The sequence below is a fragment of the Medicago sativa genome, chromosome 4, assembly GCF_051527215.1.
Source record: "Medicago sativa cultivar Bolivia chromosome 4, Bolivia_mono, whole genome shotgun sequence".
NCBI lineage: Eukaryota > Viridiplantae > Streptophyta > Magnoliopsida > Fabales > Fabaceae > Medicago > Medicago sativa.
Genome location: NC_140752.1, coordinates 5259230 through 5275747, shown reverse-complemented (window position 1 = coordinate 5275747; position 16518 = coordinate 5259230). Strand labels below are relative to the sequence as shown.

The 16518-nt window shown below is 32.2% G+C and overlaps 1 pseudogene across 1 annotated transcript; it reads right to left on the bottom strand.

The window, feature by feature from the left end:
- Nucleotides 1-9398: 9398 nt before the first annotated feature.
- On the bottom strand, nt 9399-16196 carry LOC146925700 (coatomer subunit beta'-1-like; annotated as a pseudogene). The gene is made up of 16 exons (XR_015006038.1): nt 16187-16196; nt 15949-15965; nt 15768-15884; nt 15614-15679; nt 14890-15078; nt 14505-14642; nt 14263-14346; nt 13958-14134; nt 13764-13855; nt 13555-13671; nt 12913-13027; nt 12718-12789; nt 11782-11978; nt 11578-11671; nt 10262-11498; nt 9399-9604 (listed from the first exon to the last, which is right to left on the bottom strand). The product of XR_015006038.1 is annotated as a coatomer subunit beta'-1-like (transcript).
- Nucleotides 16197-16518: the final 322 nt, after the last annotated feature.

Here is a 16518-nt window from a genome sequence, read left to right as displayed (position 1 = left end):
TTATTATTTTCATCTACCTCTTCCTCCCATAAAAAATCATTGCTTTCAACCTCATTATCTTTTTGTTTTATTTTTTATTGTTTTATTGTTTATTTAACATTTCTTATTGTTATGTTCCTTTTTATGTGATTTCATAGGTTGATGTTTCTTATTCATATTCTCTTTTCAACTTTTCTTTTGGTGTTTATATGTTCTTTGTTTTTGTTCGGATCTTTATTTTGGACATGGAAGCCAATCAAGAGAAGAAGAAATGCATCACTTATAAATTAGAATATATACGAAGGATTACCACGTTCAAATATAATCACTTTCATTCCCCTTTTGTTTTATTTTAATCCCTCAATACTCACAACTTTTTCTATCTATCTATTCTTTTTTGTTTGATTTTTCTTATGTTTCTTATGTTGTTATTTTACTTTTAATATCTTGCTCTTTTATATGTTATTTTGGTTTTTGATTTTTTTTTTTTTTTTGCTACTTTATGCTTGAGATGGAAACAGTCAATAGACAAGAAGAAATGCATCCTATTTTCAAAAAATTGATTGAATCGATAACTTTGGAGTGAAAAAGATAATAAATACATAATAGAAAATCGATTTTATGGCACCTTTGATTTTTATTTTTTGAGTCAAAAAGTTCCTTTTTCTTTAACTAAAAGGGAGCAAGGTGCTACCCTAAAAATATAAGTGCATTTTCAAAAAAATAGTAAACCATACAATCATTTATATTTTATTTCCTTTATCCTAATTAAATATTTAAATGAATTTATACTATTTTTAAAATTAATATCCTAATTAAAGATTATTAAATTATTATGTTTTTTAAGTGAAAAAATATTATGTTTTATTCAACGTCATATTTTTGTATCCATCATTCATTTTATTATTAAAATTAATAATCACATATGCTTTAAAACTGCATTAATATTTATATTAATTACCTTATTTATAAGTGGAAAGTTGTAAAAGTCTTATAATGACAAAACTAAATGAATTTTTGATTTCTTATTAATATCTTTCAATGGCACTTTGCCCCCTCAAAAAAAAACATGTTTCAATGACAACCATCAAATTATTATCATTGTTTGATTTCTCAACCAATCAAATGGATTCATCCACCCTTTGTCTTAATTTTTGACCAATTATATTTAACAAAATCATGAAAGGTTTCAATCATACACGTATTTTTTAACAATAAGCTAAATATAATTTTTTTTCCAACAAATATAATTCTTATAACAAGAAAATTGTATGTTTTTCCAATCAACTTTCAACCATAACATAACATGTTGACAAGAAAATTGTATGTTTTTCTTTTATTTTTCTACAAAAGATGAAAAACCATGCAAGAATTTAATGTTATATCAATTGTCTAATTCAATGTATTTATTGGTTTGGTTTGAATGTGTTTTTCCATGACGTTATAGGTTTTTGGTACAAAATTGGATGAAGAAGAAAACAATTAATTTTGTTTCGGGAAAGAAAAAAATCTAGCAACTAATTACTAACATTTGACATTAAAAAAGCATTTGTTTTATAGGATATCTTTTTTTTTAATTAAATATATAACTTTTAAACTATGATAATCAATAAAATCTTATGTCTTTCATTTTAAATAGTATTCAAGACATTTTGCTAATTCCCTAAAAAAAAGACATTTTGTAAATTAAAAGTAGAAAATAATTGACATTTTAAGGATCTACACTAACAAGTTTTTTTAAGATAAAAATAAAATTTATGGAGAAAAAAAAAGTAGGGGACGTAAATCTAACCCGATAAAAAATTAGGGACATAAATCGAATCCAAAAAAAGAGCCAACACGGTCTTTTCTATTCATTTCAGTGATAGTCTTTGTCTCAATTGTTGTTTTTATCATCTTGAATTTCATTTGAAAATATTATGACATTTAATCAAATGAACTTTGTTCATTGATATGACCACAGATGCTAAAATTAATTTGTGATAAAATATTTCTAAGTATACAACAATGCCTTAAACTTTTGTAAAAAAATGTCTTAATTTTTTACTAAAGCCTTAAATATTATACTATATACATTAAATTTTTTCAGCTTATTATAGAAGTTTCTTATTCATAGCACCATCATCACTAATTATAATTTACAATTTTTTGTCTTGGACCATGAGAATTGCTACAAAAAAAAAATTAAGCAAATTTGTTGCTAATTTTTAAAAAGTTACTTTGAAATTAAACCAAGATTGCATTCCCATTTTTTATTAATATGGAATTTATATTTATATTGTTAATATATTTCATGCAGTGACCTTTAACCACATAAATATGATTAATACCGGTATTCAATTGAAATTAAATTTAAATTATAAATATTTGTGAAGTAATTAATTTTTTACCTCTCAAAATAGGATTTTTTTTCTTTGTGAAAAAAAATATTTTTGTTATAAAGGACTCTTTGTATACCGGAGTTTGATCGAAAGATTCAGGTTTCCTGATTAATTTGGAACTCACTAACCACTTGAGTTCAATCACATTACAATCAATGCTTTTTTAGTAAAAATATTTCAAATAATTCTAATTTCATAATTCATATTAATGCTCAAATAAATTTTACAGTCCTATAATTGCAACTCGGTTGGAAGCTCCATTGATATTGATATGCATGTGTCAATGTTCAAACTTATACCCCTCATTGTGTGAATTTAACCGCTGGAGTACTTGAGAGAAAAAATACAAAATATCTCATGAGTATATTTTTCTAATTGCACTAATTTATATAAATGGAAAGGATATTCTCTCCAAAAAAAAAATGGAAACCATATATTATAAAAACCATTTTTAAATATAAAGAAAATAGAAAGAAAATAGAAAGAAAATATAAAGAAAATAGAATGTCATGAGTGTTGTATGTTTTAGGAGTTTATGAAAATAGAAAGAAAATGCTAATACCAATATTGAATAAATAAATGCTAATTTTTTTAGAGGATAAATAAATGTTGATTAGTAATTTGTAGTAGATTCAAACAAAATCACCACGATGTTAAATTAAAAAATTAAATTAATAAAACAAGAAATTTTGTTCATGTGGTCAATTAGGTCCATCAACGACGAATTATTATGGAGAACATGAGTTTGATTCTAGGTGGAACAGTTAATGTAATATCCCGCCTGACAGTATCGGTATATTACCCGTTGACCGTGTCAGATGAATTTAATTCATGGAAAGTAAGTTATTGGAAATATTTTATGACATGTCAGCTATTTACGGGAAAAGTATCAGTCTCGGATTTAACCCGTTTAAAGGCAAGGGCATAATGGCAATTTCACGGAAAAGGATATTTATATGTTTTGGATGGGAAAATATCTCATTTCCCTTATTCTTTTCTCTCTCTAGGTTGGGAAAACATTTCTCTCCCTTCTCTCTTCTCTTCTCCCACGCACATCTCCTTCCTTCTCCACCAAATCATTCAAATCTTCTTTCCTCCATGGCAAGTGAAATAAAATGGCTCTTTCATGGTCTCTTGATTTTCCTTTTCCACCTTTCATGAAGATAATCCCATCTCTTTTCCTCTTCACCAATCTTTCATGAAACTTCATCCTCTCATGGTAAGCTTTCAAACTTGTTTTCTTATGATCATTTAAGCTTAAGGAAGTATGGATTGTGTTTGATTTCTTCTATTTTCTCCTCTTGAAGAAGTGATTGGAAAACTAGGGTTTGGTGTATGGTGAAGATGGATTCTAAATTGGTACAAGGAATGGTTTCTACATGATCAAGGTAAGAATATTAAGGTTGAATGGGTTAATATCTTTATCCTTCCTCACCAAGAATTCCTTTTGATTTCAAGTTTTGAATATGTGTTTTGAGGGTAATGTTGGAGTATGGTTTTGAGCTTGAAATGGTGTCTTGGTTTGCAAGAAAGGGATGACAAGTTTGAATGGTATGAGCAAGGAAGCAAAGGGAGCAAAACTAAGGTTTTGGGCATGTTTGAGCTTGGAGCTTGGAGTTGCTTCAAGATTGTGATTAGGTGAGTTCCATAGATAGATTTCCCACCCTTTGGGATTATGTTAAGCCTTGTTAATTGATATGAATCATATGATATTTCTAGGGTTTTTAAGTATATGTTTAGTTGCCCTTTTCTTGTCATGTTTGCTAAACATGATAATACTTGCAATATGAGTGTTTTATAAGTATCCTATGATCAAATATGTTTCAAAATACTTAGAGGCACTTGGTTTGAGGTTTTTGGGTTGAAAATACCATTTTTACAAGTTCTGGACTGTCATAACTCGCCACGGCGAGCTATTACTCGCCATGGCAAGCAAAACACCCACCCTGGAGTGTTACTCGCCACCAACTCGCCACGGCGAGTAAGTGAACTCGCAACGGCGAGTAAGGATAGCTCGCAATGGCGAGCAAGTGGTACCTCCTGGTGCTGCTTGCACGTTCTGGCAGTTTTGATGATTTTCGTTCCGGATCTTTTGTGCAGTCTTTTATAAATGTAAACCCCTCAAACCAAGGTCCCAAATGATGATCAATGGAAGCAAGATTCTTACGTTAAAGAGGCAAGTATTATGTATGTTAGTAAAGCATGGCATACGAGAGAATCATGATATGAATTGGGTAGTAAATTATCCATTAAGCAAGGGAAAACTAGAGCCTCGACATAGTCGTCGAGAACTAGCTAGATAGCAAGATCCCTAGAAAGATAAGACGCGAAGTTAATCTCTTCGCACATGTTTAAGATTAAGATAGCAAGTATGTTAAGATGTGGTTTGATTAGTTAATCACTAGACTTTACCATTAATCGGATCGATCAAGGTTCTGAGGTAAATATGTATGCATGATTAGGTTTAACCTAAATGAATGACAAGACCATGATTAATGTAATGTAGGTGCCATGTCTCTTGCAATCCATGAAGGTATGGATTCAAGGGGTTCTCATGATGGGAACGGGGAAGGCTCCGTAAGGGGATCACATGGTACTGAGTAATTAAGATGTAGGTGTTCGTGTCTCTTGCAATCCATGAAGGTATGGATTCAAGGGGTTTCCATTTGGAAACGGGGGAAACTCCGTAAGGGGATCGCACAACACTGAGGGAGTCCGATGTACGTACATCGGTCATGTATGGGATTGTACTCGGGGTTACTCCACCCGGGGCTCTCCGTAAAATGAACCAAGATAATGATTGTTTGTTCAACGCTAACCAAATGAATGAACTTAGAATACGTTTATGCACGATATGAATATGATTATGTATCTAATGTTTATGCAAGAATAAATCCATGCACGTTTATGTTTAAGAACAAAAGCACTAGATGCTACATGATAAGTACAAGGCATGGAATAGAGCAAGTAAATTATATGTTACCGATGACGATCTTAGGTTTCCCCTAATCGTCCGGTTTAGAATCGTGTCATGATTATGTTATGTTTAGGCCTCGATACGTAGAGCGTATTCTTGGCAATGCGGTCTTAGATTTCCCCTCGACCGCCATGACACGTATAGGAAGTGAAACCTATAACAAGTTAAGATAAGGATATGACGGCTCTAGTATGCACTACCGTCTAAGTATGTAAGTCCCCACACACGTATAATCAACCGTCAGGTTGTAATGTAGACACATGGTGACCGTAGGTTTCCCCTTGAGGTTGCCAATAGCCTAGGATTTAGGGGAACTCACTGAGACATTATGTCTCATCCCAATCCTTATTTGTTTCAGATAAGCAGGATGCTATGCAAGCTTGAAGTCGGATGGATATTTCAGCAAGTGTGCGTTCGTGTCGCTGTAGGGTGCTTTGGAGTTTAAGGATGTAATTATAAAGGTATAGATGAGCTGTTTATGTGAATTATGTACGAACGCAATTTGTTGTATAAATATTCATTCGTGTGTAATTTATGTTGTAAATTTTAATGTATCCAGTACTAATATTAACACACGTGCTGGACTTTCTAGATACGTCTGGTATGGGTGTTACAGTTAATGGTCAAACTTTACTAACCTCCCGACTTAACTTAAGATTACTAGGACCCCTTTAGCTTTAAAGCCATAGGGCTAACACCGTAATAAACAGTGGTGGGCCTAATAGAGAATAATGTTTATGAAACGTATCTCTTCACTTTTATACAGATCTAATTAAATAAATTATTTTAAAATAAATAAGTGTTGTTGGAATATAACAATATAGTTATTTGTGGAACACATTTGTTGAAGAAATTACATTCTTATTAAGTATTATTATTAAAAGATAAATGAGTAATGTGTATAAGCGACTCATTCAAAATCTCAAATTGGCGAGAGCTTTTATTCATACAAATTTAATTCATGTTTCATTTAAAATTAATGTTTGAAAGAATGAATTAAGAATTATTTGAAAGAAATACATGACATCTAAAAACTTAAAAAAAAAAAATAGTTCATAATTTTCTTACTACCGGGGATCATACATTTAGTTTAATCATCACTTTAGACTAAAAGAAACCACATAAGTGATATTGACACCACATCTTCACCCTAAATCTTAATACATTAGATATATTATGTTGCTCGATATATACTCTTGAATTCAATGTTGAACTTTTACTCACATTTGACCCAATAACAACTCTCCCACTCGCGCTCGCGCTACAAAGTCGAACCAAGTTTTGTTACGACCGTTGGAATTTATGGGGGGAACTCACGGTGGTGTGGATCGATCCATTGGAGCTAGAGCAATCATCCAAGTGAGAATGATATTACATTTTCACCGAATATTTAAGGTATTAAGTATATGAGTCTTCCAACTTATATGTTGTCCAACCTCCACTTTTATTCAATGTTGAAATGTAACTTACACTTGATACATACAACATTTTTTCACTTAAGTATGGTTGAATTCTAGCTCGTGCTTGGCACAGGTATCCATACTAGTATATATATATATATATAATAATAATAATTTATTAGAATTAAGAATGTCATTCAATGTCATTTTACAATTATAAGCTAGTTGAACTGTTAAATTTGCCAAATACTTTAATTAGTTTATTAGTTATTTGTCATCAGTCATAGATTATCGCTATAAGCTATTTGCTAGTAGTCATCAACTATCAACTACTCCCTCCGTCTCTATATCTAAATACTCATTTGACTTTAGTTTTGTCCTTAAATATAAATCATTTTTCAAATTACTAGATGCATTTATTTTTTTCCTAAACATACTCATAATTAATATTACTAAATTGTCTTGAAATATGAAAAATCAAATTTAATACACATACAAACAAAGGACAATTTGGTAATATTAACACACAAAACAGACACATTAATTACATTGACAATTTTTCTTAAAAAATATGAAAAATGCAAGGGGGCTTGAAAATTAGAATTTGAAATTCTAATGATCTTTGTGTAAATAATGAATATTTAGTGTTTGTTGTAATCACTTGCTGATCTCTGAGTTTGAATCAAAATAGCAATTCGTTGAAGCTTGTTGTTAACAACAATGAAGAAATCTCACAAATGCAGTACCAGAAAAAATGTGTTTTCGTTTTTGACGGAGGTCGCCTATACTTGAGAAGAAGAAGAAAGGAGGCAGGTAATACAACAGATTGATAAGTTTGGTTTTTGTAAGGTTTTAATCTCAGCCGTTTATTTTATTTTTTCCACATGTCACACATCTATGACTTGAAATGGGGTAAATTGAGGAAACCAAAATGGAGCAAAGATGCACTCCTTAAATATAAGGACGGAGTGAGTATTTTTACTAAACAAAGCCTAAGTGGATTGACAAGTTTTTGGAAGGATGATTAAAATGTGACACGCAAACTTAGAAGTTGTTAAGATGTGGAGCAATTTTTTTTTAATTCTTTAAAATACATTAGTAATTTATAGAATATTAAGAATTGATGTGCATGTATGTCTAGATTTCTCTAGAACAATTTAGTAGAATTTAGATTGAATTAATATTGTATATAGTAGGAAATGTTATGAAGAATCTGAAAAGAAGTATATAGAATATTATCATAAAGTTGTCAAATTCAGACGTTATATTATAGGAAAAGGGTTGCTCTGGAGTTGTTTATCGTGTATAGACTCCAAAAAACATGTAATTGCTGTAAAGAAGCTATGGCCAATAAAGGATGGAGAGGAACCAAAGAGATATATATTTATATAAGAAGTTCAAACCCTAGGATCAATAAGGCATAAAAATATAGTGAGACGTTTAAAGTGCCTTAAGGATACATAGTTCCTGGTGACTATATAAACTTTTGATATTCTCAAACAAGTAACAACCATTTCATTTTGGCAAAATCTCAGTTTATCAGAACTTTTGAAGTGTCCTACACTTTAGAAATTCTTTCTGATGCTATATTTTGAATCAAGTGATATATGCCAAAGCATGTCATATCAGACCGATAAAATTGACTATTCATTCATCACATTACCATATTGAGAGGTTGAAGAATTAATTGATAGATACGATGACATACGAATATGTGAAGCCTAGTAAAAGTTACCATTCAGGTTCGGTTGACTCTCTACAAACCTTACCCCAGTTATCACTCGAGCAATTATACTTTCAAGGTGAATTAGATCATACCCAAACCAGTTTTAATGCCACTATGAAATATTTGTATAAAGTTTATAAACCATCACAGTGTACTTCACATACATGAAGCACCTTAAGTACAAATTGACAAAAGAAATTAAAATGAAGTACCACGTATCAAAAAGGAGAAGAAAAAAAAAACATAGAATTTCAATTTCCCTCTTCAACACCACTTAACAATACTTTATTTTTCCATACTGCCCCCAATAACCGGGAATTAATACAACATTCTTGATTAATATCAATGATTTAATTAGTATCTATTGTTCGTGCATGTCCTCACGTCGATGCCTAGCATCATATTCAATGAATTAAAATGTTTAAAATTTCATATATGACACATCATCCCTACAGTGCAGTACCCATATTCGCATTTTGAGCAGCATTTTTGAAGGTTTCGTAAATAAGCTATTTCAATTTTTAAATTCTATGAGACAAGTATGTGTAACTATGAGTGAAATATTGGTTTCACTACTCTTCCTTCATTGCATAACTATGACAGAGCATAGATGCCTGAGCAGTTTTTAGAGACGTCCCTAGCATGGATCATAACCTCTAAAATCTAACAGATGAAAGAATATTAAGATGTAACATACAATTCAACTCCTTGTGGTCTTCATATTTTCTTAAGCAATTAATAGCTTGAAGGAAAATTTTAGCATCGTTATACCCACATGTATTTTTACCACAAAAAAAATAACTGCACAAAATTATGAAAAAGAATAGGCCAAAATGGTTCAGAGATTTGGTACTCCTAACAATGGACCTAATTTTATGTTATCATCTATAATTCCGAAATATACAGCCTATAAGTGGTAAAAATATATGACTAAACTATAATTGGTAGGACTTGGGTGGTAAATGGTAATAGTTCTATATTAATCTCCAGTAGTCCACATCAGAAACAATCAATCACCAGAAACAAAATTTGAATTTTCACGTTGTCCCAACCAAATGAGTTTATGATGACTGGGCTCCTTCATTTGTGCTCAGCTCTTCATCAGCCTCTTATAGTTCTTCCTGCTCTTCAGTATAACCCTCTCCATTTTCATCAGTTAACTGTAACAAAAGGACATAAAGTAACATAAGTGTATAATCTTTCAATTTGCAGAAAAACATCATTATGAGAATTGCTAGAAACAGCACTGTGAGTATTGGAAACAGTAATGCATTTAAAGCTGTAGGTTGTGCCAAGTAATATTGCTCTATGTAATGTTTAACCAAACTTGTTACCTGAACAACATATGTCCTCAATTTGGGTATGGGGTCAGAAACCCGTAGATTGCTGTCAAACTCAACTTAATGATGAGCATGACCATTTGGGTAGGGGCGCCATATCATGAACTATAAAATATCTCAAATTCCAAAATAATATAATTAAATGGCATCCTATTCAAATATCTTTGCCTGAGTTGGTTTGAGTTCAACCCAAACTATGAGAAATATCAAACACATTTAGAAATTTCTTTTTATTTTCCTTCTCAGGTTTGGACAGACATGGTTCAATACCACTCTTGTTTTTAGGTTCTAGTCCACATATTAAAACAATATCACAGATCATAATCAAAGCAGAGATAATCAGTATGTAGTCAACAACTTAAAAAAACAATATCAGAGCATAATTTTAAAATAAGAAACATAATATGCAGAAGTCAGGTTCACATTTAATTCAATTAATATATGGAATAGAAACTTACTGTAAACCATACTCGCAACATAGCTCATGGCTTCTGTCCACAGTAAGTTGTTTGCAATACCAATCCGACTTACTCTATTGTCCCTATGGTAGTAGACAAATGCTACTTCGGTTACACCATCCGCTCTAACCAAAATCAGTTTATCACCATCCGGAGAAAGATATACAGGGTTAAAATCCAAGCATTGAAGTTGGTTTGCTGAAGGGAAATTCTCGTAGCCAAATGTAAACAACTTTACCCAAGAATCACGATTTCCAAAGCACTTCATCTGCCATATAACGAAATTGGTATCCTCAGCATCGTGGCAAAAACAAATTTGGTCCATCAAAACTGCAATTCGAGGTTGACGCTTTGGTACTTTCTCAAATCCCTCCGGTAGTAACAGTTCTGTGTAAATCTCGGTGGACAGGTTGAGTGAAAGGATTACATATCGATCAGTCGTAATATAATGAACATGATCAGGATTGTAATCTGAAAAGGAGTAATTGCGAAGCGCCAACCAGTTTATACTTCCATTTAAATGGAAACCACTGTTTCGTCGAGACCTTTCAAACCAATACAATGGAACTACCGGTAACTGTTGAACATCCTTCCATGATTTATTGTTTAAATTGAAAACTTTAACTGTATTTTCCAGGGCATATGCACCCACTCTTTGGACACAGAACACTACCAACTTTAAAGTTTTAGCTAAAGGATCAAATCCGAAAGAGTATACAGAATTATCCTTTTCCATTTCGGAAATGACTTCCAATTTAAATCTTGTGGCAGGGTTCCAAAAGCATAGCTGAGATGGCTGAAAAATATCTCGAAAGCATAACAGCCCATTACATGAACAAAGAAGCCACCAGGTAGTTTTGAAAGAATGTTCAAATAAAAAAGACTCCCGAAGAGTTATGGAAGTTGGATCATCCAGTAAAGAATTAACAGAAACGGTTACCAAAGGAAAATCATAATAATGATATTCATCTGGTTCTGAAATCATGATGAGGTATGGGTTTATAAATCCAGACTTCTCCAAATGCATTTGAACGAAATGCTCATTGCGAATGATGTAATTGAAGTACTTATTGAGACGGCTGACAACATTTAACACAGATCTTACAGGGAGATATGAGAATATTTCTTCAATTACATTGAAGGGAATGAGAGCTGGCGCTGCTGCTACTTGCCAATATTCACACAAACCCGGATACTCCTCGGGATTAGCCAAAGAATAGGCATGTTTTGGATTAACCTGTGTAAATTACCAAATAAATATAAAAATTTATTTAAGTAAGCTATTGTCTATCTGTTAATAAAAAAGAAATAATTACCTTGCTGAGATCTTTTCTCAATTTTTCCAATAATTCTGAGACCTTGCTTGGAAGATATGATTGACCCATCAAGATAGCTTCTGGATTCTGATTGCTGCAATGCAAAAAGCATAAGTCAGCTACGCGTAATCACAGTCTAATCAACCCCCCACCGCCTATTTAATTAATGACATTAATGAAAATTGTGCAATGGTGGAATCTTACCTTTCTTCTAATAGTTGACGACAGTCTTCGTGTTTACCCAACATAAATAAGCAAAGGAAAGCAAAGTCTTTCTTCCCATGCTCTTTAGCAAGAGTTGCAAGTTTTGATATTCCTCCAAAATCTTCAATAGAAGAATGTAGAAGCAACAATCCATGGAAATCCATTGCATGTTCTAAACACTCTTCAGCCATTTCAAACTGCAAGAACAGATAATACAGTGAGCGGCCAAAAATAAACATCAAGTGCCTACAAAAACATTACTTACAATGACAAGAATAAATAAATATTCAATGCCTTAACCATCCACTAAGATCCTTGGGAGTTAATAACGGGAGTGAAATGCTCCCTACTGGATTGATTTGGAATGAGATTAAGTAAAATACTATTGTACATTTTGGAAGTTTTATCGAAGCAATGGAAGGAACATATGCTTTATGTGCAGGGGTCTTTCTTTTCTGGTTACTGTCATGTTTACCGTTTGTATTTATGTGTTGTAAACATATGCTTCCTCTGAATTTAGTGGCTATTTAATTATAAATAGGAATTAAAGTTTCCTTTATTCAACTCAGTTCCCTATCAATTGGTATCTATCATAATGGAAGCATGGGAAGGGCTAAGAGCAGGGAGCAGTCCGACGATTCCAAAATATGATGAGTGAAGAGAGACATATAGGCGGATGACCCAGGTTTTGAGTATTTTAGAAGGCAACAAAATGCATTAAGATATTGGAGTCTGGTGGAACAGAAAATGTAGAAAAAGAAAACAGTGGCAGAGATGAAGAGGAAAAGAGCAAAGAAGACAGCTCAGTGGTAGATATTGACGAATATTTAGATATGTTACTCAAATAGATTTTGGGCATTATTCAAGAGCATAGTTCAGCCAATTACTAACAAAAAACTCTAAAAACATAAATTTGTTTGACAGGGGAAAAAACACCTTTCGGGTAGACATGGCTAATTCTCCCAATTGCTTCCATTTAGATTCGCTCTTCATTTCTACAGCAACATCCTGGAAAAAGAGAGGATGAACATTACTCCCAATATAAACTGACAAATCAAACTCATCAAAACGAGAAATGAAGATTATGAGTTTTCACAAGTAATATTGCCTTCCTGGGACAGAAGAACTTACTTTTGCAACCTCTAATCTTCCATGCTGTATGGCTAGACCAAATCTGTACTCCGGGTCAGTGGCTACGTTAAGAGCATCCTCAATCATGCCTCGTGCTTCCAGGAAACGAAGGACCCTGCCATAAAAACAAGTATTGCAATTAAGTGTTCCAAATTTTAAAACTGGTGTACTAATAGTTAGTAACACCTTGTGTAATAGAAAAACGTTACAAACCTACAACTTATAAAGAACATGCACTACATATCCCATACAAGGTTTTACATTAAAATCATAAAATCATGCCAAACAAAGATAAAAATATGGAAGTAAACTAGATAGAGTCCAGACTAACATATCGAATGGGGCAAGAAGTAAAGTCGCACTAATATGCAAACTAATAACCTTTGAAACAAGAATACAAACTAACAGCTTAAGATCATATAAATGTGATAAGACTTGCTATCAACCACATAAGATCCACTTTTATGTCGGGATCAGACCGGAAAATTTTGTCAAAGATAGAAAGGGCATTTGGTGCATGACAATAATTACATATATATGCGTGTTTTTTTCAGTAAGTATATTTACAAAATTTTAGTAAGTATAACCCAGTTAACGAAAAGTCATTATGAAATAAAGTAACCAGAAAAAATTAACTATTACCTGTTATGATGCTCTTTCGGAATTGATGGCAAAATTTCTTTTGCCCTTTCAAATTCACCACGGATCACAAGAGACTTGTACTTAATCAAGCTTAAAAGCAGTGTGTAGCCCACAACACTGAAGAACAATCGAGAAGAAGAAAAATAATCAATATTACTGCATGAGATATTACGAACAAAGCAGGTAGTTATTCCAGTTATTCCACTTACTTGAAATCTGTGTCAACCAAATAAATTCTATTTTGGCTGGCAAGATATCCCAACAAGTACATCGGACGGTCCAAGTCAAAGATTGTTGTTATCTGAATTAATTTAGACAGCAACAGATTTCATATGATCCTTGTAACTCAATAAATAATTTATTAATTTATTTGATAAAAGGAAAAAGGAGAAAGAGTCGATACCTCATCACCAACACAGTAATTAAGCCTCCAAGAAGAATTGGTATAGATAAAACAATCTTCAACCCAAATCCCTCTCCTGACACGTTCATTAATTTCATGAAGGAGCTTGCAAGGATTTTCAACACCTTCCTTATCCATAGGTATCCCATTATCTAAATATGATGAAACAACATCACACTGCAACAGTAAAAATAAAATGTTTACTGTCGTTAACTACCAAATACTTATTAAACCGAAAAAGATAGAGAAGGCATAATGCCTTCAAGAAAAAGCAATGAACTAAGAAATCAAGTCAGAAGACTCACATTGTATTTTACAGTGTAGAATGATGTATCACCACAAATCGCAAATAGATCACCACTATCGTTCCAATAGAGGTTCTCAAGATACTAAAAATTACAAAAAATTTAAGGAATAAGAGAGAAAAAAAAAAAGTTAGAAGTCGGTTTGGTTGTTGAAAATGTTCTGTATTCATATAGTTTTCTATTAAAAATAATGGAAAGTAAAATAAAAAAGGCAAAAACTGTCACTGCATGAAAGCAATTACCTTCATATTCACTTCAATTCGCCTTATCAATCTGCATTCAGCCCAATCATAAAAGCAGATGGAATCATTTGAGCATAATGCCAATACAGGGCCACCAAATATTTGTTCGGCAGAAAAAGTTGGTGGGATACTCTTTTCCTGAAATACAAACAAAAAAATGACTTTAATTAAAACTTCCTAGAGAAGAATTATTTCAGTAAGCAGACGGCTATTCAATAAGAGAAATCTATTTTGAGATCCAAGTCAGGCTTTGAATTTTTTTTATTTTTTAAAAGTGTTATCCCAGGTTCTTATTACAAAAAATTTCTATTTAGGAAATTCAATTGGCAATATAAAAATATATTTAAATGGTGTTATCACATGATCATCAAAATGAATTTCAAACCTGAAAAGTTTTGCTGAAAATTTGAATCTTTGAATTACTTTTCCTTACAGCATACTCTCCATCCAAGGACCACACAATTTCTGCCGCTGAACCACGTAACATATTTCTCCATTGCAAGGCAGTCTGTATAATATACTTACCATCCCCGCAAACAACAACAAAGCTCCCATCTGGATTGTGCCTTAAACTCTTCAAATAAACAACCAAATCACGAGTCAGTTATCAATCGATGTACATGAAGAAACAAATTAATAACAGTAATTGAAGCCAAAGAACTAAATTATAAAGTTCCAAAATAAAATATAGGCGTTATTAAGTTTTGAATTCAAACCGGTAAATGATTGCACATTACATAATAAAACATATCTTCATTTAAAACAATACTCATGTATACTAGATTATAAGGTATAGAAAAATGTTGATGATCAATTGAATCCTATAAAACAATAACGGACTTTTAGCATACAGTATCAAAACATTAAAAAAATGGTTGGGAGTTTTTTTTTTTTTTTTTTGAAGGAAAATGGTTGGGAGTTATAAGGTTGGCTTGGTGGCTGGGGTGGGAGAGTTAAGGAGTGGAGTGATAAGGGTGGTCTTGGATTCAATTTCCCACCTCTATCAAAACGCGTGAATTGCTAAATAACGTAAATATGATTGTTTACTAAAATCCGTTAAGAGATTAGTAATGCAAAATAAGGAAAATAAATAGTAAGAATTCGCTCACTTGTGGATTGAGAATACATGTTCCCAGCTCCTTAACAGCCAACGGTAACCTTTCTCCATCATCAATCTAAAAATTACAATACTCATCTTTGTCATTAATACAAAATTTAATTTTCATTTCTTGCTTGCATATTATACTATGAATGAGCATATACCTCTGCTTCAGCTCCTGCACTCGTTATATCAACAGTTTGAATCTTGTTATCCTTAGCCCAAATGATATCTCCGCTGCTATTCATGCTAGCTATAGGTTCTTTTCGGACAACCTTTAACTGATAAAATCATAAAATTACACACCAACATATCAGTGTAATTAACCAAGACACTTTCACTCACCTTAGTTGCTGATAAATCTAATTCATAAAAACACAATATCAATACACTAAATAACTAAAACACAAAATAAACCTCATAACCAAAGGCCAAAACAACACATCTGTTTAACCAATAATCAACCAATTCTTAGTTTTGGTACAAATTCAATTCACACAACAAAAAGGACTCATTAACTAAACACTAATAACACAATAAACCTAAACAAAAAAATCAAAAACCTAAGCTTGTTTTAAATAACCTCTACACATTTCTCCACATCAATATCTCGTATCAAACATCTGACGAAATATTAAAAAGAAAACAATTCCAACCATATTTTGGGAGAAGCATAAATTAGGTCAGCACTCCTAAGCTTTGATGGCTGTAAAGTTTCCTAGTATATCAGAAAGCACAAAACAAGGACATCCCCTCTGCCAAATATGCAGGTATATAAATCAATCTCCATCCCACCAGAAACACCAATTCATGTATGTTAATGGTAAAATCACTTTGACAAAAGGGGTCCACAATATTGGTATAAACCAACATTTTATTAAATTTATGGAAAAGCTTGTTTTAAATATAACAATC